The sequence below is a fragment of the Monodon monoceros genome, unplaced genomic scaffold (assembly GCF_005190385.1).
Source record: "Monodon monoceros isolate NGI ecotype Baffin Bay Population unplaced genomic scaffold, NGI_Narwhal_1 Super_Scaffold_6, whole genome shotgun sequence".
Classification (NCBI taxonomy): Eukaryota; Metazoa; Chordata; class Mammalia; order Artiodactyla; family Monodontidae; genus Monodon; species Monodon monoceros.
Genome location: NW_021703783.1, coordinates 85485833 through 85511130, shown reverse-complemented (window position 1 = coordinate 85511130; position 25298 = coordinate 85485833). Strand labels below are relative to the sequence as shown.

The window sequence follows — 25298 nt, the reverse complement described above, 5'->3', positions numbered from 1 at the left end:
CCACATAACCATTATAAACATTCACACACAGGTTTTCTTGTGAATGTGGTTTTCATTTTGCTTGAGCATATATCTAGGGGTGAGATTGCTGGGTCTTATGGTAAGTATATGTTTTAGCTTTATTAAAAACTGCCAAATTGTTTTTATAGCATTTGCAAATGCAAATTTTACCATTTTGCATTTCCACTGACAATGCATGAGAGTTCGAGTTGCTCCTCATCCTTGTCAGCATTTGGTATTATCAGGGGTTTTTAAAATTCTTATTCTAATAAGATGTAACGGCATCTCATTGTGGTTTCAATTTGCATTTTTATGTACTTCTCATATCTGTATCATCTTCAGTGACATGTGTGTTCTAATCTTTTGCTTACTTTTTATTGGGTTGTTTTTTGTTGTTGAGTTTTAAGAGTTCTTTACATATTCTGGGTACAAGTTGTTGGATGTGTGATAAATGATTTGCAAATATTTTCTCCCAGTCAGTAGCTTGTCTTTTCATTCTCTTAACAGTGTCTTTCAAAGAATAATTTTAAAAATTTTAAACAAAATTCTGTTTATTAATTTTTTTTTGGTATGGATTGTAGTTTTAGTGCCATACATAATGTCTTTGCCTAATCCAAAGTTACAAAGATTTCTCCTGTGTTTTCTTCTAAAACTTTCATAGTTTTACATTTTATATTTAGGTCTTTGATTTTTTTTTTAGTTATTATTATTTTTTTTTTCTGTACGTGGGCCTCTCACTGTTGTGGCCTCTCCCTCTGCAGAGCACAGGCTCCGGACGCGCAGGCTCAGCAGCCATGGCTCATGGGCCCAGCCGCCCCGTGGCATGTGGGATCTTCCTGGACCCGGGCACGAACCCACGTCCCCTGCATTGGCAGGCGGACTCTCAACCACTGAGCCACCAGGGAAGCCCTTTAGTTAATTTTTGTGTGAGGTGGTGGTATGTGTCAAGGTTCATTTTGTTGCATATGGATCTCAGGTGGTTCCAGCACCACTTGTTGATAAGACTATCCTTTCTCCATTGAATTGCTTTTACATCTTTGTCAAAATTCAGTGTGTATGTGTGTACTCATATATAAATTAATTTATTTGTGGTCTCTCTCTTCTGTTCCATTGATGTATGAATCTATCCTTTCATGAAAAACCATACTGTCTTGAAATCAGGTAGTGTGAATTCTTCAAATTTTTTCTTTTTCAAAAAAATTTTTTTTATCTATCCTTGTTCCTTTGCTTTTCCATGTAAATTTTACAATTAATTTGTCAATATTTACAAAAAATCCTGCTGGGATTTTGACTGAAATTGCACTGAATCTATAGCTCAATTTGTAAAAATTGACATCCTAACAATATTGAGTCTTTCAATCTATGAACATAGTATATCTCTCCATCTATTTAGGTCTTTTATTTTTTTCATGTGTTTTGTAGTGTCAGCATGCAGAGCCTGGGAACTGTTTTGAAGCCCTCTGTTTTGTAATAGTATGTGTGTGTTTTTCCTAACTCCTTTCCTATCTATCGAGACCTTTTCAGTTTTTCCCTGGAAACTATACTTGGAGCTAAAACATTGCATTTAATCTATTTCTCTTTACTTGGTGGCATTGGTGTGTGTGTGTGTGTGTGTGTGTGTGTGTGTGTGTGTGTGTGTGTTTTGATTAGACTACAGCTTTTGCTTTAGAGCTGAACTCTGCTCTGTGTTAACTTGTGTTAAAGTTCTATACTAGTGTTCTTTCCATCTAGATTAGGAAACACCCTTTTCTCATGGGGGCATATGCTCAGGTTTTGAATTGTGAATCTTCCTCAATTTGGGGCCCTAGAGCTATGTTTTCAACATTTAAAGTCTGCCATGGTTGTTCTCCAGGGGTATTTGTGTCTCCCCAGGCAAAAAAATGATAAGGGTTCCTGTGGGTTTGGGCCCCAGTATTGACAGTTGATGAAAATGGGAGTGGCGAGTTAGAGAGGAGCAGTTCACTCTGATTTTATTGTAGGTTTACAGAATCTTAATTTTTTTCTCTTTTACTTCTAGCTTGCTAAGACTTTGTTAATAAAAGTAAATAGCTCTAAGTAGTTATGACCATTGAGTTTTTCCTTTTGGCTTTTCTCCTAACCTAGAGGGACCAAAATGGCAATCCCTGATAATTCCTCCCTCTTCTGCAGAAATTCTGCAGTCCTGCAGTGGTTATATGGGTTTCTAGTCTCAGTAGTTGTGTGCATTTCTTTATAACACTGATCATCACACTTCTTTACATGCTGATGCCAATAAAATGTTATTTTTGTGACTGCCAGTGGCTTATTTATTAAGTAGTGAATCTTAATGACATGTTACAGTTTCTTGGGTGGGGCAAAAATAGTGATTTTTAATGTTGAGGATAAGATAAAAGGATTTCTAAAGACTGAATTGTAGTACAAATGGCTTAATAGTCGAGTTTGACTCTTTCCTAGCACTTGATGATTTTGTTCATTTGTTTAGAGAAAGAAATTAATGACATACTAGTGGATATATTAACAGAAAATGTATATGTTTGTGTATAGCAATAGAATTTGAAGATACACTTTGAAGTCCAAATGCAGGTAAAGAGTAGATTAGCAATCCATTTGTCACTGTTTCCCCAATTCAAGCATTTAGCTGTCAGCTTTTGTGGGGGTGCATTGATTTAGTTTCTGAGTTCTTAAAGTGTTCATGTCCCATTTTTGGTTATGAAATCAATTTTGCAGGTTGTAATGGACATTAAAAATAATGATACAGAATTAGAACTATCAGAGGGCACTATGTTATAACGGTAAGCCATTTTATGAAACTTTCAGTTATACACATAAACGCATACATGATTAGTTGTTCTCAATCATATTTCTTGCTGTGGATCACTATCAAAAAAGTCACTGATTTTGGGGCTTCCCTGGTGGCGCAGTGGTTGAGAGTCCGCCTGCCGATGCAGGGGACATGGGTTCGTGCCCCGGTCCGGGAGGATCCCACATGCCGGGGAGCGGCTGGGCCCCTGAGCCATGGCCGCTGAGCCTGCGCGTCCGGAGCCTGTGCTCCGCAACAGGAGAGGCCACAACAGTGAGAGGCCCACGTACCACAAAAAAAAAAAAAAAAAAAAGTCACTGATTTAGTCTATTTGTCAGATGGAGAAATAGGTCCAGTGAGATTAAACCACTTGCCCCAGGCCATGTCTATTCCAATAGTGTCTTAATATAAAACATGATTATTACATTCAAAATCCTTTTTTGTGTAATTGAAAATAATGATGAAATTGTCAAGAGTTATATGAGTACAGACAGATAGCCTCACAGGGTTTCATATTAGAGTCCTTGCTCCAGGTTAACATTAACTAATTCAACAGTTCCCTATTGAATACAATTCATAGTTTAAAATCTTATCAAACTGTTCAGAATTTTCAATATTGTCCACAAAAAGCATCATTAACTTTGTCATATATCCATCAGTCTAATAGTCCTGTCAGAAAGTGAAAAGAGATTGTTATCTTGCTGTTAACTTACCAGCAATTCTGTTTTTGTTTTTAGAGTAAGCTTTGTTTTCTATTATTTTCCAGGGGTGAATAATTAAACTTACTAGCTTATACTTTTTGAATCTTCCCTACACATACACACCTGTTAAAAAAAAAAAAACAGACTTATTTTCTCATCTACCGTCCTCTGACTCTTCTCAGTTTGAGCCTGTTCATTATTCTTGCCAAGATTCATCTCTTGGACTTCCTTTCTCTCTTTAGGTTTGTACATCCCTATTTGATGTTTGTTGTTAGGGTATATATATTTACTAGGGGCTAGTGGAATAGGACATTCTGTATTCTCTGTCATCTATTAATATTATATTATTATCCTGAGTATAGACCTGAATTCTCTCTGTTAATTTTCTTGGCTTGAGCATGATTTTTAAAGGGGTTGTGTTGTCATATCTAGCATTTAAAACAAAACAAATAAAAACTTCAGCCTTAACATTGCAGACATTTTTTTAAAGGTTTTTGTTTATTTTTGCAATTTTACTTGATTATACACCAGTCTTCTCACTTTTGAAATTTGGGCTTTTGAGAAAACTCCTTTAGAGAGAGAGAGACATTTTTTTATCCCCTCCACCCCCAACTTAGTTTCTTTCCTCATTGCACTCATTCATAATAGGGTAGTCAGTACTTCATCATTTTTAATTCCTGTGCTATATTGCTTCTTGATTTGCCAACCCATCATGTAACAATTGTCATTTATGCCTGTTATGTAATAGGTACTTCGTAAATTTTTCTTCTTGGCATTTTTTGTTCTTTCTTTATACCATTTTTTTTTTTTTTTTTTTTTTTGCGGTACGCAGGCCTCTCACTGCGGTGGCCTCTCCCGTTGTGGAGCACAGGCTCCGGACGCGCAGGCTCAGCGGCCATGGCTCACGGGCCCAGCCGCTCCGCGGCATGTGGGATCTTCCCGGACCGGAGCACGAACCCGTGTCCCCTGCATTGGCAGGCGGACTCTCAACCACTGCACCACCAGGGAAGCCCTACTACTTTCTTTTCTCCTTGTTTGTCTTGCATACTAGACAATCATCTGAAATCACTTTACTTCTGTCTGAAACATCATTTAGAATTTCCTTTAGTGAGATCTTTTAGAGACAGAACTTTTCATCTTTTATCATAGTATGTCTATGTTTATCTCAATTCTTGAAAGATATTTTCATGGATATAGAATTTTAGATTGCTGTGTTTTGGGTTTTTTGTTTTTCCAGCTTATTGAAAATATACAACTGTCTTCTAGTTTTCACTGTTGCTCCTTTGAAGGTAATCTGTAGTCTACCCCTACCCTCGAGCTGCCTTGGGGATTTTTCTCATTGTCTTTGAAAATTATTGGTGGGAAATTCCTCAGGGTTCCTTTCTTCAGAGAGAATTTGAACTTAATTCTTAGTGGCGTTAGAGTCTTTGCCACTTGAGGGACACTTTTAACTTTTTGGTCTGAAGTTTCTCAGACTATCCTGATGATTTGAATTTGGGCTGCAAATCTGCCCCAGGGCTGGTCAGTGCTTACAACTTACAGATGCATTTCTTTTTGTTTATTTTCTTCCCTCCTTTTCTGCTGAATGCCAAGGCAACCTCACCACAGTGTGGTGTTAAGGATTTTGTATCTGGTTTATTCATTTCCTAAGAATGTGTGTAGTGTTTTGGCATCTTGACTTAATATTTTTGGGTATCTTCTTTTAGACTTTCCATCTTGGACTGATCCTAGGCTTTGTCTTCTGTTCCCCTTGCATCATGAGGTGATCAAAACCGCTCTTCAGATGCTTTGGGATTAGCAAATGCTCTTAGGGTTAAAAGCTGATTATGTGTTCTACTTAGCTTTTAGTTTGTTAATTTTTATTGTCTTGTCAGCTCTTAGCTGCTATAAGAAGATGTGTTTTTATATATATTAACCAATATTTTTATTTGTTTTTAATGGGAATGTTGATCTAAATAATTAGGCCATTACTTGAAATTGAAACCCACTTATTTTTGTGTGTGTGACCCAAATATATGTAGCATCTGTACTTATTTTGCCCTTTTCATTTTTGATATTGCTTATTTGTGTCTTCTCCCTTTTTGTTGTGATGAATTGATCAGAGGTTGATTAATTTTATCATCTTCAGAGAACCAACTTTTGTCCTTACTGATCGTCTTTCTCTGTTGTAGATTTGTTTTCAGTTTCATTAATGGCTCCTGTTACTTTTATTTCTTCCTCCTGATATCTTTTTCTTACTCTAACTTCTTGAGATGCATACTTAGGCTAATAATATTTAGCCTTTTTTTCCTAATAAAAGCATTTAGGTGTGTAAATATACCTTTAGTATTATTTATTTATAATATTTATATATTTCAAGCCTGTAAAGTTTTTCTAATTATCTTTTTAGTATTAATTTTTAGCTTAAATACACCAAGGTCAGAGAATATGCTCTGTATTGTTTAATTACATGAAATTTGTTTAGACTTTTTTAATGTCCCAGTATATTGTCAGTTTTTAAAAAATGTTCCATGTTCATACTGTTCTTCCAGCAGTAGTCTACTACTGTGATTGCATGGAGTATTTTTTTTTCTCATTTGGTCAAAGTTGTTAATGTGTTGTCCAAATCTTCTGTAATCATTTTTGGTCTGCTTGTTTATCTCAGTTATTATCAGAAGATTATTAAAATCTCCCCCAATTTATTTATTTATGTGTTTTTTATGTATTTTATGTATTTTTATTAAAATTTTTTTTTTAAATTGAGGTATAGTTGTTTTACAATGTTGTGTTAGTTTTTACTGTACAGTGAAGTAGAGTACCCTGTGCTATACAGCAGGTTCTCATTAGTTAACTATTTTATACATATTAGTGTATATATATTAGTACCAGTCTCCCAATTCATCCCTACCCCGCTTGATGTCCATACATTTGTTCTCTACATCTGTGTCTCTATTTCTGCCTTGCAAACCGGTTCATCTGTACCATTTTTTTAGATTCCACAAATATGCATTAATATACGATATTTGTTTTTCTCTTTCTGACTTACTTCACTCTGTATGACAGTGTCTAGGTCCATCTACGTGTCTACAAATTACCCAATTTTGTTCCTTTTATGGCTGAGTAATATTCCACTATATATATGTACCACATCTTCTTTATCCATTCATCTGTCAATGGACATTTAGGTTGCTTCCATGACCTGGCTATTGTAAACAGTGCTGCAACGAACATTGGGGTGCATGTGTCTTTTTGAATTATGGTTTTCTCTGGGTATATGCCCAGTAGTGGGATTGCTGGGTCATATGGTAATTCTATTTTTCGTTTTTTAAGGAACTTCCATACTCTTCTCCATAGTGTCTGTATCAATTTACCTTCCCACCAACAGTGCAAGAGTGTTCCCCTTTCTCCACACCCTCTCCAGCATTCATTGTTTGTAGATTTTCTGATGATGCCCATTCTAACTGGTGTGAGGTGATAACCTCATTGTAGTTTTGAAAATCTCCCCCAGTTTAATCGTGCTTCTCTCTGAAGTTCTGTCACTTTTTACTTTATACATTGTGAGATTATTATAATAGATATATGTCCTCCTGATTAATCGATGCTTTTAGTTTTTATCATTATGAAGTGTGATGAGTGTATGTGTAAAATTTATATATATATATATAATATTTTCCTGATGAATTGAAGTGTTATGAATGGTGCCAAGTATTTTTCCTTAAAGTTAATTATTTGATAATTGATATGGCTATGGCAGGTTTCTTTGGTATTTTTGTGGTGAACTTTTGGTATCCTTTTGTTTCAGTTTTTCTGGAAACTTTGTTTTAGATGTCTCTTGTAAACAGCATATATTTGTTTTTTTGGTTAATTGGTCTGACAGTTTTTATTTTTTAATTGAAGCCTATTTATATTTGTTATAATTGCCTGTGTGTTTGGATTTATGTCTACCATCTTATTTTGTGTTTTCTTTTTGTTCTGCTTGTTTTATTTATCTTTGCTTCTTTTAAATTTAATTAATTGTTTTAAATTTTATTCATTTCTCTGTACAAGCTTGGGAATTATACATTATTTTAACTATTCTTCTAGCATTTACCCTAGAAATTACTGCAACTATACTGATCAATGTCTAAAGTTAATCAATGACTTTGTCCATATATTGGATCATACCTTAAAACACTTAAACTTTTAAACTCCAGTTAGTTTCCTCCTGACATATATTCTAATTCTGTCTGGTTTTTGTGTATTTGATTTTAAAAAAGCCAAAATGCATTATTTTTATTGTTTTATAAAACTAGTGTTTATTTACCTACATATTTCTACCTTCTGTGTTTTTTATTCTTCCTAGCATCTCAAATATTCCACTTGGAATCACTTTTATCTCAGATATATCTTTTAGAATTATCTGTAGTGCTAGTGGCAAACTCTCTCAAGTTTTGTTTGAATACTGTGTTTCTCTCCTTACACTGGGTACAGAATTCTAGATTGACAGTATTTTTTCTCAGCATATTGGAGATAATAGTTATAGTCAGCCATCATTTCCACTGTTACTTTTTTGAGGGTAATATGTTGTTCCTTTTTGTCTAATTTTAAATCTTCTCTTTCTGTGATATATTCTTCAGTTTTTCAATGATGAATATAGGTGTGAGTTTCTTTACATTTATTCCTCTTGGATTTGTAAGGCTCTTTGAACCTGAGAGTTGGTATCTTTCATCAGTTCTGATAATTTTTCAGCTGTTACCTTTTCAAATATTGCCCTTACTTCATCTTCCTTTCTCCTTTTGGAACCCTATTTGTACATGTGTTAGATATTTTCACTGTGTTCTTAAGGTCTTCTCCATCATTTTCATCTCTTTGTGTCTCAGTATTTCATTTTATAAAATTTATGTCAGCTTTACATTTCGTAAGATCTCTTTTTAACTGCATCATTATGTTTTATTCCAATTAGTTTTTAATAGAAGTTTTCTTTGGTTCCTTTTCAAACATGCCATTTCTTACTCCCTAAACTTTTTGTCTTGTTTTTGTTTTTTGCTTGTTTGCCTGCTTTTATTTATACTTTTTTACTTTAAACATATTAATTAAATTATATTTTATCTGCTTTCAGAACGTATCCAAACTCAGACCATGTTTCATACCTCCATATTAACTACCTTGGCCCAAGACACTACATAGAATATTGCAATAGTTTCCTTTTAGACTTTGCTGGTTCTGCGTTACCTCCCATTTAACCTATTATGATTCTTTGTGACCAAAAGATCAGTCTTCTAGTGACTTACTTCTCAGAGTAAAAGACAACATCCTTACAATAGTTTATAAGATATTATGTGAACTGGAACTTGATAACTTGCTAACCTAATCTTTTACTACTCTGCCTTTCACTCTGTGTGCTGCAGTCATACTGGCCTTTTGAGTATTCTTTTTACAGTAGTAGGCATATTCCCCATCTGGACTGTACATTTGCTGTTCCCTCTGCACAGAATATTCTTCTACCAGCATGGCTTACTCCCTCACTTGCCTTCAGGTCTCTGCACAAATGTTTCATTGTCACTGAGGATTTACCTGACAGTCTTATATAAAACAGCAATCTCCATTCTTTTATTCCCTAAAATCCCTATTCCCCCTTGAACCTTGTATTATTCACTTATTACCATTTGACTGATTTCTTTTTTGTTTCTTTATTATTCTGTCACCATCCCTCCCCCACTAGAATGTAAGCTATACAGTAGTAAGAATGTCTTTTTTAAAAAAGTCACAGCTGTGTCCCTAATGTTTAGTACAGTCCCTGGTGCCTAGTAGGTTCTCAATAAATACTTGTTGAATAAATAAATGATTATATAGCATTGTTGAAGCCACTGTCAATATGGTGAGTAGGTACCATCATTTTGGGAAAGTCACAAATCATATTACATTAGAATACTGTGGTTCACCTTCTATGACTTTTTAGATTTCTTCTTCTTTTATTATTATTGTTGTTTTTGGTGTACTTATTTGGTTACGATTGGAGAAAGCTTCTGGCAAACTTGAGATAATTGTGTTTAATTTAGGTCATGGATCAGAAAAATAAGTATAATTTTTAGCGTTTTTTAATAAATATTTTCAGAAAAGAAATTTTTTAGGCTATCTGAGTATAAAAACCCATTATATATAGCTCTCTAAAACAGTTTGCTGTTTACAAATGTTTAATAGATTTTATTTAATTCCATGTAAGTCCCCTAGAGTCCCCAAATAAATCTCCTACCTGATTTTGCCTGTCTTTTTGAGGTTACAATGCAGTGCTCTCTAAAAATAGACAAAGATTAGTAGGAGGCCTAGATTACAAATACTTCAATGTGATTTTTGAAATGAGGACAGCATAAGTTACATATACTTGTATTAGTGTAATTCAGTTCCAGAAGGTATATGATACTTGTATTAAAGATCATCTTACATTCCTAACACAAAGTGAAATGCTGTGCTATTAAAAGACCCATATCAAACATCATCTATGTGAAACTTCATGACCCTCCCTTGACAGATTTAACTCCTCCCTATTTTCTTAGTACCATAAACTTTGATCATACAGTTTAATAAGAAATATAATAGTTTATTTTTATACCTTATTTTCATTAAATTTGGGAGGCCTTCAGGATGGGAGTTCTGTGTTTTTGTATCTCAAGAAAATGCCCAAATGTTGATTTAAAGAACGAATGAATGAAAATGCTTCAGATATACTTTTCTATATTATGTCACTGGTTATTAGCATTAAAAAATTATAAAAATGGTGTGGACCATACCACCAGTGGACCATAAAGACAGTAAAAGTTAATACATGCCTAAATATGATTTTTTACCTAAGTAAAATAATGTACTTCACACAATTAGTTCATTAAGTACATTTCTGTTGTTGCTCTTTTTTCATCTACTTAGATTATGTTTTGTCATATAATTATGTAATATCTGTATGATCAGGGAACATTTTTTATTTTCAGATGTGCAAACACATGCAATTGGAGTTTGTTTGTGGTCCATGGCAGGTCCAGACACTCTTGTTTGGAATTTAAGAAATGCCTCTTTCTCTCTCTTTCTCTGTCATTGGAAACTGCATGACACAATAGACCAGTTGGATTTAATTGATATCTACAGGACATTACATCCAAAAAACAACCCAGAATACACATTCTTTTCAAGCACTCATGGAATGGTCTCTAGGATAGACAACATACTAGGTCACAAAACAAGCCTCAGCAAATTTAAAAGGATAGAAATTATTTCAAGCGTCTTTTCTGACCACAGTTGTATGAAACTAGAAATCAACGACAGAAAGAAAAGAATTAACACATGGAGACTAAACAACATGCTACTAAAGAACCAATGGGTCAACAATATGATCAAAGAAGAAATTAGAAAATACCTTAAGATAAATGAAAATGAAAACACAGCCTTACAAAATCTGTGGTATACAGCAAAAGCTGTTTTAAGAGGGAAGTTCATAGGGATACAAACCTTGCTCAAGAAACAAGAAAAATCTCAAACAACCTAACCTACCAGGTAAAATAATGAGAAAAAGAACAGACAAAACCCAGAGTCAGCAGAAGGAAGGAAATAATAAAGATCAGAGAGGAAATAAATACAATAGACATAAAAATATCAATAAAATCAAGAGCTGTTTTTTTGAAAAGATAAAATTGACAACCTCTAACCATGCTAACCAAGAAGAAAAGAGACTCAAACAAAATAAGACATAAAAGAGGAGAAATAACAACAGATACCACAGAAATACAAAAAAATCATAAGAGAGTACTATGAAAAGTTATATGCCAACAAATTGGACAACCTAGACAAAATGGAGGAGCTTCTAGAAACATACAGCCTGCCAAAACTGAGTCAAGAAGAAATAGATGAATTGAATAGATGATCACTAGAAGTGAAATAGAATCTGTAATTTAAAAAACTCCCTCCAAATCAAAGTGAAGGTCCAGACAGCTTCACTGGGGAATTCTACCAAACATACAAAGAAGAACTTATACCTATCCTGCTCAAATTATTACAAAAAATTGAAGAGGAGGGAACACTCCCAAATTCATTCTATGAAGCCACCATCACCCTGATACCAAAACCAGACAAAGACACTACAAAAAAAGAAAATTACAGGCCAAAGTCCTTCATGAATATAGATGGGAAAATCCTCAACAAAATATTAGCAAACCAAATCCAACAATACATACATACCATCATCAAGTTGGATTCGTTCCAGAGTCACAAGGATGGCACAGCATACCCAAATCAATCAGTGTGATACACCACATTAACAAAAGGAAACACAAAAACCACATGAGCATATTAATAGGTGCAGAAAAAGCATTTGACCAAGTTCAATGTCCATTTATGATAAAAATTCTCACCAAAGTGGGTATAGAGGGAACATATCTCAACATAATAAAAGACATTTATGACACATCCACAGCTAACGTAATTCTCAATGGTGGAAAACTAAAAGACTTCCCACTGAATTCAGGAATAAGACGAGGATGCCCACCCTCACCACTTTTATTCCACATAGTATTGGAAGTCCTAACCACAGCAGTCAAACAAGAAAAAGATATAAAAGATATCCATATTGGAAGGGAAGAGGTAAAGCTGTCAGTATTTGCAGATGGCATGATATTCTATGCAGAGAACCCTAAAGTCTCCACACAAAAACTATTAGAACTAATAAATGAATTCAGCAAGATAGCAATATATAATATTAATATACAGGAATCCATTGTATTTTTTTACACTAACAATGAAATATCAGAAAAAGAATGTAAAAAGAATCCTGTTTAAAATAACATTAAAAAAAATAAAATACCTAGGTGTAAACCTAACCAAGGAGGTGAAAGACCTATACACTGAAAACAATAAAACATTGATAAAGGAAATTGAAGATGATTCAAAGAAATGGAAAGATATCCCATGCTCTTGAAAGGATTAATATTGTTAAAACGGCCGTACTATCCAAAGCAATCTATGGATTTAATGCAATCCCTATCAAAATACCCGTGACATTTTTCACAGAACTAGAACAAATGATCCTAGAATTTTTATGGAACCACAATGACCTAGAATTGCCAAAGCAATCCTGAGGAAAAAGAACAAAGCTGGAGGCATAACCCTCCCAGACTTCAGACTATACTACAAAGCGACAGTAATCAAAACAGCATGGTTTTGGCACAAAAACAGATATATGGATCAATGGGACAGAATAGAGAGCCCAGAAATAAACCCACACATCTACAGTCAATTAATCTATGACAAAGGAGGCAAGAATATACAATGGAGACAAGACAGTCTCTTCAGTAAGTGGTGTTGGGAAGGCCAGACAGCTGCATGTAAATCAGTTAAATTAGAACACTTTCTCACACCATATACAAAAATAAGCTCAAAATGGCTTAAAGACCTAACTATATGATATGACACCATAAAACTCCTAGAAGAGAATATAGGCAAAACACTCTCTGAGATAAATCATAACTATATTTTCTTAGATCAGTCTCCCAAGACAAAAGAAATCAAACAAACAAACAAACAAAAAAACACATGGGGCCGAATCAAACGTAAAAGCTTTTGCACTGCACAGGAAACCATCAACAAAATGAGAAGACAAAGTATGGACTGGGAGGAGATATTTGCAAATGATGTGACTGACAGAGGGTTAATATTTAAAATATACAAATAGCTCATACAACTCAATATTGAAAAAACAATCAATGTAATCAGAAAGTGGGTAGAAGACCTGAATAGAAATTGTTCCAAAGAAGACATACAGATGGCCAACAGGCACATGAAAAGATGCTCAGCATCACTAATTATTAGAGAAATGCAAATCAAAACCACAATGAGGTGTTACCTCACAGAGGGCAGAATGGCTATCTTCAAATGCTGGAGAAAGTGTGGAGAAAAGGGAACTCTTCTACACTGTTGGTGGGAATGCAAATTGGTGCAGCCACTATGGACAACAGTATGGAGGTTACTTAAAAAGCTAAAAATAGAGCTACCATATAATCCAACAATCCCACTCCTGGACATATATCCAGAAAAGGCAAAAACTCTAATTCGAAAATACATGTGCACCCCAGTGTTCATAGCAACATGGTTTACAATAGCCAAGACATGGAAACAACTGAAGTGCCCATTAACAGATGACTGGTTTAAGAAGATGTGATATACGTATACATACGTATGTATATGTATATGTATACATGTATATGTATACATATGTATGTATAGGTATACACACACACACACAATGGAATATTTACTCAGTCATAAAAAAAGAATGAAGTGTTGTCATTTGGACCTAGAGAGTATTATACTTAGTGAAGTAATTCAGACAGAGAAAGACAAATATTATATGGTATCATATGTGGGATCTAAAAAATAATACAAATGAATACAAAACAGAAACAGACTCACAGATATAGAAAACAAATTTACGGTTACCAAAGGGAAAAGGGAGGGGGGAGGGATAAATTAGGAGTATGGGGATAACAGATACAGACTACTATATATAAACTAGATAAGCAACAAGGATTTACTATATAGCACATAGGATTATGTTCAATATCTTGTAATAACCTAAATGGAAAATAATCTAGGAAAAAAATATATCTGAATCACTTTGCTATATACCTAAAACTAACACAATATTGTAAAACAACTATACTTAATTTTAAAAAAGAGAGATTTCAGAAGGATTCCAGTCAGTGGCTAGTAGATCCTCCTGGCTAGACTAAAGAGCTGAAAAATCTTAAGGCTGTTGTCCGATAGAACTTTAACATTCTGCGCAAATTGGAGAGAGGCCTGTCTAGAGAAGAATCGAGGGTGTGACCTCTCTTGAATGGAGAGGACTAAAGTCAGACTCATAGGAAATTCATCGTTTTAAAGAGAGTTCTACTGGTGGAAGCACCACAGTGTGAACTGAGATGGCTCTAGTTACACAAAGACTTCTGGGGGCCCAAGTTTCTTTGAGTAGGAACAGAGTGAGAAAGCCAATCAGCTGCCAACAAGGGCCATTTCTCATGGAAATGCAAAGACCCCTCCAAGGGCAGAGCTCTGAAGAACAAAGGACTGCAGTCTATTCTACTTAGTAAAGCACACTTTCCTGACTTTTCTCTTCCCTGTCTCCTCACTGTGCTCCCTGAGATGACCGTCAAGTAAATTTCCCATTTTCAAGTTCTTGTCTCAGGGTCTGATTTTGGAAAATCAGACTATGATGCCAGGCATCCTTATTTTGTCCTCAACTATAGTGGAAACTCCACTAGTGTTTTTCCACTAAGTATGATGCTGGATAACTCTGCAGAGAAGGGTTGAGTGACCCAACACCTGGCAAGAAGACACACGTATAGGGATAAGCTGAGGAGGATGAGGAGTCCCAAGAATAAGATAGATTTGAGGGCCAGCAGAGGGTCATGGCCAGTGAGAAAGTTGGGGTAGGGAATAGCACTAGTGCTTTAGGGTGGAGATGTCTAATATTCAACTTTTAATTGTTACCTGTCTTGTAGTGTCATTTCCTACCACTACCCTAAACTTTCAATAAGAGCCTGCTGTCCATTAAAAAAAATGGTGGTGAAAGATAGGTATGAAGTGTCCAACTATTTTTTTATCACTGTTTTTATTATAGATTAGTTGTTGAATTCCATCAAGTTCATTTTATGAACATTGTGACTCATCCACTCTTCTCCAGAATGATCATTATTAATAAAGCTACTGTGAACATTTTTGTATATGTCTCCCATTAAACATGTCCACACATTTTGGGGATATATATACATAGAAGTGGCATTGCTGGATTATAAAGTGGGCATTTCTTCACTGTTAGTAGACACTGCCAGTTTTCCCAAGTGGTTATATCATTCACATTCCCACCAGCAGTGCATGGGAGTCTGAGATTACCTGTGGTGTTGTCAACACTTGTTATTGTTAGTTTCTTTATTTTCAGTCATTCTGATAGATGTGAAGTGTTATTTCATTATAGCTTTAATTTTCACTTCATGATTACCAAAGAAGTTGAGCATTTTTTCATGTGGTTAGTAGTCATTGGATACTGTCTTTCGGGAAGTGCCTGTTCAGCTCCTGTGTCCGTTTTTCCATTGTGTTAATATTTTGCTCACTGATTTATAAAATTTCGTTAAACACATTTTTAAAACAACTTAAATATGGGGGTTAAGATGGGCTGAAGTAAAAGCATGGGAAAAGATATACCATGCAAAGGCTAACAGAAAGCTGGTATCGCTTTAGTAATATCAGATAAAGTAAAGTTTAAAGCAAGAAGCGTAATTGTTAGAGATAAAGAGGGATGTTTCACAGTCATTAAAATGGACAGTCCTCCAGAAAGATATAGCAATTCTAAATTTGTATGTGTAAAATATAGTCTCAAAATACAGAAAGCCAAAGCTGATAGAACTAAAAGGAGAAACAGACAAATTCAAAGTCACAGAGAAATATTAATACACTTCTTTCAGTAACTAATGGAACAAGCAGGCCAAATATCAGTAGTGTTATAAAGGATTGGAACAATATGATTAACAACTTTGACTTAATTCACATATGTAGAGCATTTTATCCAACACCTACAGTGTACATATTCTTTTCAAGGGCACATCGAAAGATTAACAATTAATTGTATCCTGGATTATAAAGCAAGTCTCATATTTCACAACATTGAAGTAACAGAGAATATGTTCTCTAATCACAATGAAATAAGCTCAGAATTAATAACAAAAATATAATTAGAAAAGCCCCAAATACTGATAGTTAAGCAACATTCTTATAAATAATAAAGAAGAAATCACAGTGGAATTTTTAAATATTTTGAACTAAATGACAATGACATACCAAAATTTGTGGAATACAGCTAAAGACATTTATGGCCCTAAAAGCATCAAGTTGAAAAGAAGAAAGACTGAAAAATCTGAAACAAGCATTCTTTTTCCAAGAAGTTGAAAAAAAAAATCAGAAAAACTAAACTGCAAGAAAGTGAAAGGAAGGAAATAATAAATATGAACAAAAATTAAAACTGAAACAAACAAAATTAAAATTAAAACCTCTTGAAACAAACAGAATAAAACAAACAAAATCCCCAAAGCTCTTTGTCCTGTATTTTCCCATTTCAGTAAATAGAAATTTTATCCTATCATGTGCTCTGAATTTGGAATCAACCTTGACTGCTCTCTTTCTCTCACACCTCACATTTATCAGGTGATCCTATAGATGGGGGGTCCCCAACTCTCAGTCCGCAGACCAGTACAGATCCGTGGCCTGTTAGGAACTGGGCCACACAGCAGGAAGTGAGTGGCGAGCGAGCATGCCGCTCCCCATTGCTTGCATTACCGCCTGAATCATCCCCCACCAACCCCCGTGGAAAAATTGTCTTCCACGAAATTGGTCCTGGTGCCATAAAGGTTGGGGACCGCTGCTATAGGTTATACCTTAAAAATATATCCAGAATCCAGTCACTTCTCATTCCCTTTGTTGATTACAGCCTGACCTAAGCCATCATTATCTCTTACCTGGATAACTGCTGTAATTTCTTAATTGATCTCTGTATTCCCTCTCTTAGCCCAGTTCTTCATATGATAGTCAGAATTACCCTGTAAAACCTTCATGTCACTCTTGCTCTCTTATCTTTCCAGTCCCTTTCCATTTCTCTTGGCATAAAAGCCAAAGAAAGCCCTTACAATTACCAAGGAGACCCTGAATAATTTGCTCACCTCGTCTTATTTTTTGCCTTCTTCCTGTCCCTCCCTGAGCTGCAACCATAGTAGCCACCTTGCTGTTCTTCAGACATGCTATTGAATCTCTAGGCTGTCACACTTGCTGTTCCTTTTCCCAAATATCCACTTGGCTTACCTCACTTCAGAACTCTGCTAAGTATCACCTTATTAATGAAATCTTCTCAATCAACCCATAAAACAGCAATCCCCTTCCCCCATACTTGGCACTCCCTACTTTTTTTCTGTAATATATGCCTGGCACCTAGTAGACGCTCAAGTGTTTATTTGTTAAATGAATAAATTCATGGATGGAACTATTCAAGTGGTTACTACCGGAAGTGATGTGAAAGTAATATCTATGTAGGAAAAACTTCCCAAACCTGTTTATTTCAGGATACAATGCTCTGATTCTTCTGTTTTTTTGTTTTATCTGGAAATAAGTTTAGGCTTACAGAAGAGTTACAAAAATAATACAGAGAGAGGGCTTCCCTGGTGGTGCAGTGGTTAAGAATCCGCCTGCCAATGCAGGGGACACGGGTTCAATCCCTGGTCAGGGAAGATCCCATATGCCGTGGAGTAACTAAGCCCGTGCACTACAACTACTGAGCCTGCACTCTAGAGCCTGTGAGCCACAGCTACTGAGCCCGCGTACCACAACTACTGAGCCCACGTGCCACAACCACTGAAGCCCACGCACATAGAGCCTGTGCTCCACAACAAGAGAAGCCACCGCCATGAGAAGCCCATGCACTGCAATGAAGAGTAACCCCTGCTCGCTGCAACTAGAGAAAGCCCGCATGCAGCAATGGAGACCCAACACAGCCAAAAAATAATAATACAGAGAGTTACTGTATACCCTTCACCCAGCATCTCTTAATGTTAATACCTTATATAATCATAATACAATTATCAAAAGTAAGAAATTAGCATTGGTACAATGCTGTTAACGAAAGTACAGACTTTATTTGAATTTCACTGATTTTTCCACTAGTAGTTTTTTCTGTCCCAGAGTCCAGTGTAGAATTCCCTATTTCATTTAGTCATCATGTCTCCTTAATTTCTTCTGGCCGGTAACAATATCTCAGTCTTTCCTTATCTTTCAAGACCTTAAGACTTTTAAAAGTACTAGTCAGGCATTTTGTAGGATCTCCCTCAATTTGGACTTATCTGATGTTTTCTCATGATTAGATCAAGGTTTTGCATTTTTGAAAAATACCACAGAAGTGATATGGCCTTGTATCAGGGGAGACATGGTATCAGTGTGTCTTATTACTGGTGATATTACCTTTGATCATGTGGTTAAAATAGTGTCTTCTGGGTTTCTCCACTGTAAAATTACTATTTTTTTCCTTTGTAATTAATAAATATTTTGGAAGAGATATTTTGATAAATATTTTGATAAATATTCTTTTTCTCCTGATACTTTCAGATATTAATTTTAGTATTCATCAGTGGATCTTGCTTGAAGCAATTATTATGTGCTGTTCCAATCATGATTTTTTTCATTCCTTCTATATTTATTAGTTGGAATTCTTCTGTAATGAAGACTTATTCCTTCTCCCCCCATTTATTTATTCAATAATTTATTTATAAAAGTGTGCATTTGTATTTGTTTTATTCTTTGGGTTATAATCTATTACTGTTACTGTTTATTTTGTTTAAATTGGTCCAGCTTTGACATCCATCTTATTTTTAGACATGCACCCATCTTATTTCTCTTGAGCACTTCCTTACTTTCTGGCACCATGAGATGCTCCAGCTCATCTTGTATTTTTCTTGCTCTGCCCTGAAATCAGCCACTGCTCTGTGGAATCCTGGTTCTTCTAATTGGAGAAGGATATTTAGAAACCAAGATCTGGATACTGTTTCATACTGTTTCATCTTTTATAGCCTTTTTTTGTGTCCTGGCACTCTTTTTTTTCTTCTTCTTTTTTCATAGTCCTACCACCATGAAAACCTCTGAAAAACTTGACTTATATCTAGAGGAAAGTTAACATTATTAGAAGAGAATTTTCTGATAGGAATATCAGAAAACCACTATGTGTAACTCTGTCATTTGCTTTTGTACATGTGTTGAACAGATTTTATTTAGTTCTATTTTAATCCTCTAAAGCTTAGAAGTAGATTTTAAATATGATTTTTGGCCTGTCCTCACAGTGTTACAATGTAATCGTTTCTAAAAATACACATGGGATAGTAAAAGTCTTAGATTTCAAGTACTTTGTGATTTGGGGATTAGGGAGGCATAAATTACATAGCCTTATACTAGTGTAAATTAACCTCAGAAGTTAAAATATATTTCAAGTAAAGACTGACTTAAATTGTTATCACAAAGTGCTGTGATAGATAATAAAGATCCAGGTCAGTCATACCTGTAAAATTTTAGAGCTCTTCCTCAGCATAATTGCCTTCCTTCTACATGTCCTTTAACAATAGGGACTTCAGTAATACAATATATTAATTACTAGTAATGAATTTGCACATCTTATTCTCATTGAACTTGGAGGCTCCAAGGACTGGAATTCTGGATGTATTTATTTATTTATTATTTATTTTTATTTTTGGCTGAGTTGGGGTCTTTGTTGTCGTGCACAGGCTCTCTCTAGTTGTGGCGAGCGGGGGCCACTCTTCGTTGCAGTGCATGGGCCTCTCATTGCAGTGGCCTCTCCTGCTGCGGAGCACAGGCTCCAGGCATGCGGGCTTCAGCAGCTGTGGTTCACGGGCTCAGTAGTTGTGGCTCGCAGGCTCCAGAGCGCAGGCCCAGCAGTTGTGGCTCACGGGCCCAGTTGCTCGCGGCATGTGGGATCTTCCCGGACTAGGGCTCGAACCCGTGTCCCCTGCATTGGCAGGTGGATTCTCAACCACTGCGCCACCAGGGAAGCCCTGGATTTATTTTTTTGTGTCCTATTTAGATGCCCAGATGTTGGTTTATGAATGAAAGAATGTACCTCAGAATATGTGACTCTACATTTTATTAGATTACTAATAATTAATTCTCAAATATCTCTAAAGAGAGTAAAAGTTAATGTGAATCTAAATGAGTCTGTTTACCAAATAACAAGAGATATGATAGTACTTCGGGTTCATTTAGTTTCATTTATGTTTCTCTAAGCATAGAACAAGTTCTGTATGTAGTTATATAGCATCTGTAAAGATGAGACGTTTCTTATTTTCAACTATGAAATTAATGGGATGTGTTTGAGGTCCATGACTAGTTCATAACTCACTTATTAATAATTAAGTAAAATTGACCCCTTTTTGTTATTGAGGACTGCATCAGACTCAGGATTCTAAAATTTCAGTTTGATTTCCATGTTATCTTCTTCTCTGCCTTTTTTTTTTTGACCCTTTACCATCTCACCCCCTACTCTATCTTTCTTTGTTCATTCTTGCTTCTCTGTCCCATCAGTCTTTGCTTCTCTGTCCCATATAAGACGTATAAGAGTATATGTCCCATATACTCTTGCTTCTTTCTATCATGTGTCCTTACTTCTCTCCTGTGTTATTGCATCTTTATCCCCCCTCCCTCCTTTCCTTCCATCAGTCATTCTTTCCGTATTTCCTTCTGGGAGTACACTTATCTATCCTCTTCCGTATATCCAGACCTCATTCCATCCTTCCTTTTCTTATTCCTTCTCTCTCTCCAGCTGTTCTGTCCTATCATTCCTTCTGTTCATTCAAAGCGAAGGTCCTTTCTTCCATCAATTCTTCTTTTCCTTTAGTCTAATGACTACCATATATGTACTGATGAATTCCAATTTTATATCTTCCACCCACACACTTCTACCTTGGACTCCAGATTTAACAATCCCACTTCCTGTGCTATATTACCTCCTGAATTCCTACCGAGATACCAACTGCTCTTATCATTTTCACTATTACCACTGTTATTCATGCCACCATCATCTCTCCTCTAGAGCAGTATAGTAGCCTCCTAAGTGGTCTTCCTATTTCTGCCCTTTGCCTGATACTCATTTTCTACCCAGCAGTCCAAGTGATTATTTTAAAAGTTGTCATGTCATGTCCCAGTCTCTGCTCAAAACCTTTCAAAGGATTCCTATCTTTTTTTTATTATTATTGAGGTAACATTGGTTTATAGGTTTCATGTGTAAATTATATTTTAATTTATGTGTACACTGCAGCATGCTTACCACTAATACAGTCACCGTACAGTTAACCCCCTTTACCTATTTTGCGCTTCCATCCTCTCTGGTAACCACCAATCTTATTTTTCACAGATGAAAATAGAGATCTTATTTTTTTCTTTTTTCCCCAGCTTTATTGAGATATAATTGACATGTAACTAGTCTTTTTCTGAAGAAGAGAAATTTCAAATAGGACCCGTTAGACTACTGAAAAGCATTACACATAGATCTGGGAAAGCATGCTTTTGAACACGTTAGACATTTTACTTAGTTATGTGTAAATCCTTTAAAGCCTAGAAGTACATCTTGTACTTGATTTTGGCCTAACCTGGTAGAGTCACAATGCTCTGGTTTCTAAAATTAGACAAGGAGTAAGAGTTCTAGATTATACATAGCTTTGTGTGATTTTTGAGATCAGAGAGGCTTAAGTTACATAGATTGTATTAGTGTAAATCGATTCCAGAGATTGAGTGATCTTGGCCCTTTTAAACTCTATTATTAATTTTAATAATTTTCTGTGTATTCCTTTTTTTAATATGTTGATAGTGTCAATACCCATATCATCTGTAAATAATCATGTTTTTGTTTCTTCTTTTCCCATCCTTACACCCTTTATCTCTTGATCTTCTTATTACTACACTTGTTAGTTCTACTAGTACCAGGTTGAATAGAAGCCGTGGCAGGCATCCTTGTCTTCTTCCCAATTCTAAAAGAAGTACTTTCAACATTTTACCATTAAATATGATGTTTTGTGTGCTTTTTGTGAATGCCCTTTTTCACATTAAGGAGGTTACCTTCTAGTCCTGGTTTGTTGAGGCTAAAATGAAATTGAATTTTAATAGCTACTCTTTCTGCATCTGCTCAGTTGGTCATGTGAAATTTCTTTATTCTATGAATGAGGTGAATACACTAACCAGTTTTTAAACATTAAACTAATCAACTTTCTGTGGATAAGCCCAACTTGATCATGATGTATATTTTTTAATGTATTGTTGTATTTGGCTTGCTAATATGGTATGCTTGTGAGTGAGATTAGTTTGTGATTTTCCTTTTGTACTGTCCTTGTCTGATTTTGGTATCAAGGTAAATCTCACCTCATAAAGTGAGTTAAGGAGTGTTCCTTTTTTGTCTATCCTCTGTATGAGGTTAGAATCCTCTGTAAAATTAAAACTGTCTATTTCATGAATGTTTGGTAGAATTCATCTGTACAGCTGACTGGCTCTTGTGTTTTCCATACAAGATTTTTAACCACGAATTCAGTTTCTTTAGTAGCTATGAGACCGTTCATGTTCTTTATTTGCTCTTGAGTCAGTTTTGGTAAGTTTTAAATTTCTTCTTGAGTCAGTTTTGGTAAGGAATTTATCCATTTTATCAAAGTTTTCAAATTTATTTGCATAGAATTTTTCATACTGCCTTATTTGCCATTTAATCCCTGCAATATCTGAGATTATATCCTCTTTTTTATTCTTAATATTGCTTATTTTGTCTGCTCTCAATTTTTCCCTTAATTTACCTTGTCAGAGTTTTACAGTATTGTTTCTTCAAGTAATAAATTTTGGCTTTGTTGTTTCTATTATGTATTTGTGTTCTCTTTTCACTAATTCCTGCTCTTGATCATTTCCTTCTTTCTTTTTCTTCTTTAGAACATAGAGAACAATAGATGAACAATAGAACAATAAACATCTTTATTACTTGAGCTAAGATAGGAGGGAGGAGGATTTGTTTGCCTTTCCGGGCATTGATTTTCCTCAGCTAGAACTCCAGCTCCTTGCATTCTAGCACATAGCCATCTGCTTGGCCACACTGGCCTGGTTTTGAAACAATGCATGCAAGGAGCTTGCCCTGCTGGAACTGCTCCTCCAGAAGACTGCTGACTTTGGCATTCTTTTTCCTTTCATCATATTTTTTCTGAATTTTCTTTTATCGTTTTTTGTTTAAAATCCCTTCCTCCTCGGAAGTCAGCTTGGCTCCCTTCTTGCGGCCCCGGGGCAGTGCACAGTGGGACTCCTACCACTGTCAGAATAGTGTGCTGTCAGTGAGCACGATGCAGTTCTTCACCAGGGTCTTGGTACTGACCAGTTCATTGTTGGAGGCACTGTAAACTATAATAAGCCTCGTTTTGCACATACAACACTCCAAGCCTCCGGGGAAGTTCCCCACGTCCAGCCTCAAGTTCCCCACGTCCAGCAACTTCTTGTTGCCTCCCTGCATGTGGAATGTATGTATGAGGCAGGGTCAATCTTAGTGTTGGCAGCGGGGATTCCCAGCTCATACTTCTGCTTCTTGTGGTAGGTTTTTCTCTCGTTCCTAGTCTTGTGGCGCTCGTGCCAGTTGTTCCAAGATATGGCTATTGCTCAGTGCTGGCTGGAAAGAGATCATTTCCTACTTTATATTTTTTTAAAGATTTATTCTGCTGTTTTCCTAACTCAATTTCAAGTCTTTTTTTCTAATGTAAGGATTTAAGCCTATATATTTTCTTCTAATACCTCTTTTTTGTTGTTTTTCATTTTGTGCATTTTAGATATATTTTTTTCATTATCATTCAGTTTTAGGTATTTACTAAAATCCATTGTGATGTTCTTTGTCTGATAAATTGTTTGGAGAAGTGTTTTTTTTTTTTTTTTGCGGTACGCGGGCCTCTCACTGTTGTGGCCTCTCCCGTTGCGGAGCACAGGCTCCGGACGCGCAGGCTCAGCAGCCATGGCTCACGGGCCTAGCCGCTCTGCGGCATGTGGGATCTTCCCGGACCAGGGCACGAACCCATGTCCCCTGCATCAGCAGGCGGACTCTCAACCACTGCGCCACCAGGGAAGCCCGGAGAAGTGTTTTTTAATTTCAAAATGTATGATAGATACCAATTCCTTTAAATCTGTTGAATAGTATTATGACCTAGTACAGGGTCAATTTTCATGAGTATTCCATGTATACTTGCATAAATGTTCTCTACTTACTGGATATAATGTTCTCTGACTGCTTTGTATCTTATGTCTTTGTCTTTGGTTTTGTGTAGTTTCTAGCTGTGGATGTATCTAGATGGTGTATGGTGTATCTAGATGTGGATCCTTTCTCTGTCTGTCTCATCTCTCCTTCTCTGTATCTCTGCTTATTTTTATCTGTTCTTTATTTCTGTTTTTATTTCCCCTCCTCTCCATCCCGCCTCCCAGCCGTATCCCCATGTACCTCTCTTTATTACCCTGCTTGAGATTCATGAGCTTCTTGAATTGATATCTTTCAGTGGTTCTGGAAAATTCTCAGTAATTTTCAGGTCTCTTATTCTGCAACTCAGATTAAGTTCTTGTTTCCTTGTGTATTTTATGATTGATTGATTGATTTTTGGTGGAACTTTTTCTGTAGAAATTGAAGCATGGGTTGAAGTTGAGAATCCAGAGAGGATTTATAATTTCTTTTAACAATTATCTCAGATCACAACCAACCTGGGACCACGTTAAATGCAATGATATGCTTAAGACGTTTGGTACCATTTAAATTCCATGAATTTGCATTGAGATTATGCATGGGGGGGGATGCACAAGAATTTTTTAATAAAATAAATAATTTTAGATTTATAGAAAATGTGCAAATATAATAGAGCTCCTGATTACTCTATACCCAGTTTCCCCCAATATTAACATCTTACGTTACCACCGTATTTTTGTCAAAACTAAGAAATCATAGCACTAGCTAAATTCCAAACTGTATTCAGATTTCCACTAATGTTCTTTTTGTGTTCCAGGATTTCATCCAGATTACCACATTGCATTTAGTCATGTGTCCTTAGTCTCCTCTGTCCTGTGACAGTTCCTCAGGCTTCCCTTGTTTTTTATGACCTTTTTGATTTAGAGTACTGGTCATGTATCTTGTAGAATAGTCTTCAATTTAGTTTTGTCTGATGTTTTTCTCATCTGTAGAGTGGGGTTATGGGTTTTGTGGAAAATATCACAAAGGTGAAGTGTTCTTCTCATCATAT

At 35.7% G+C, this 25298-nt stretch overlaps 1 protein-coding gene and 1 pseudogene across 3 annotated transcripts in view; one reads left to right on the top strand and one right to left on the bottom strand.

Annotated features, from left to right (window-relative positions):
* The window catches only part of CRY1 (cryptochrome circadian regulator 1), a 106984-nt gene that overhangs the window by 25046 nt on the left and 56640 nt on the right, over positions 1-25298 (top strand). The gene's annotated exons all lie outside the window — the stretch shown is intronic.
* Positions 22946-24847, bottom strand: LOC114885400 (annotated as a pseudogene).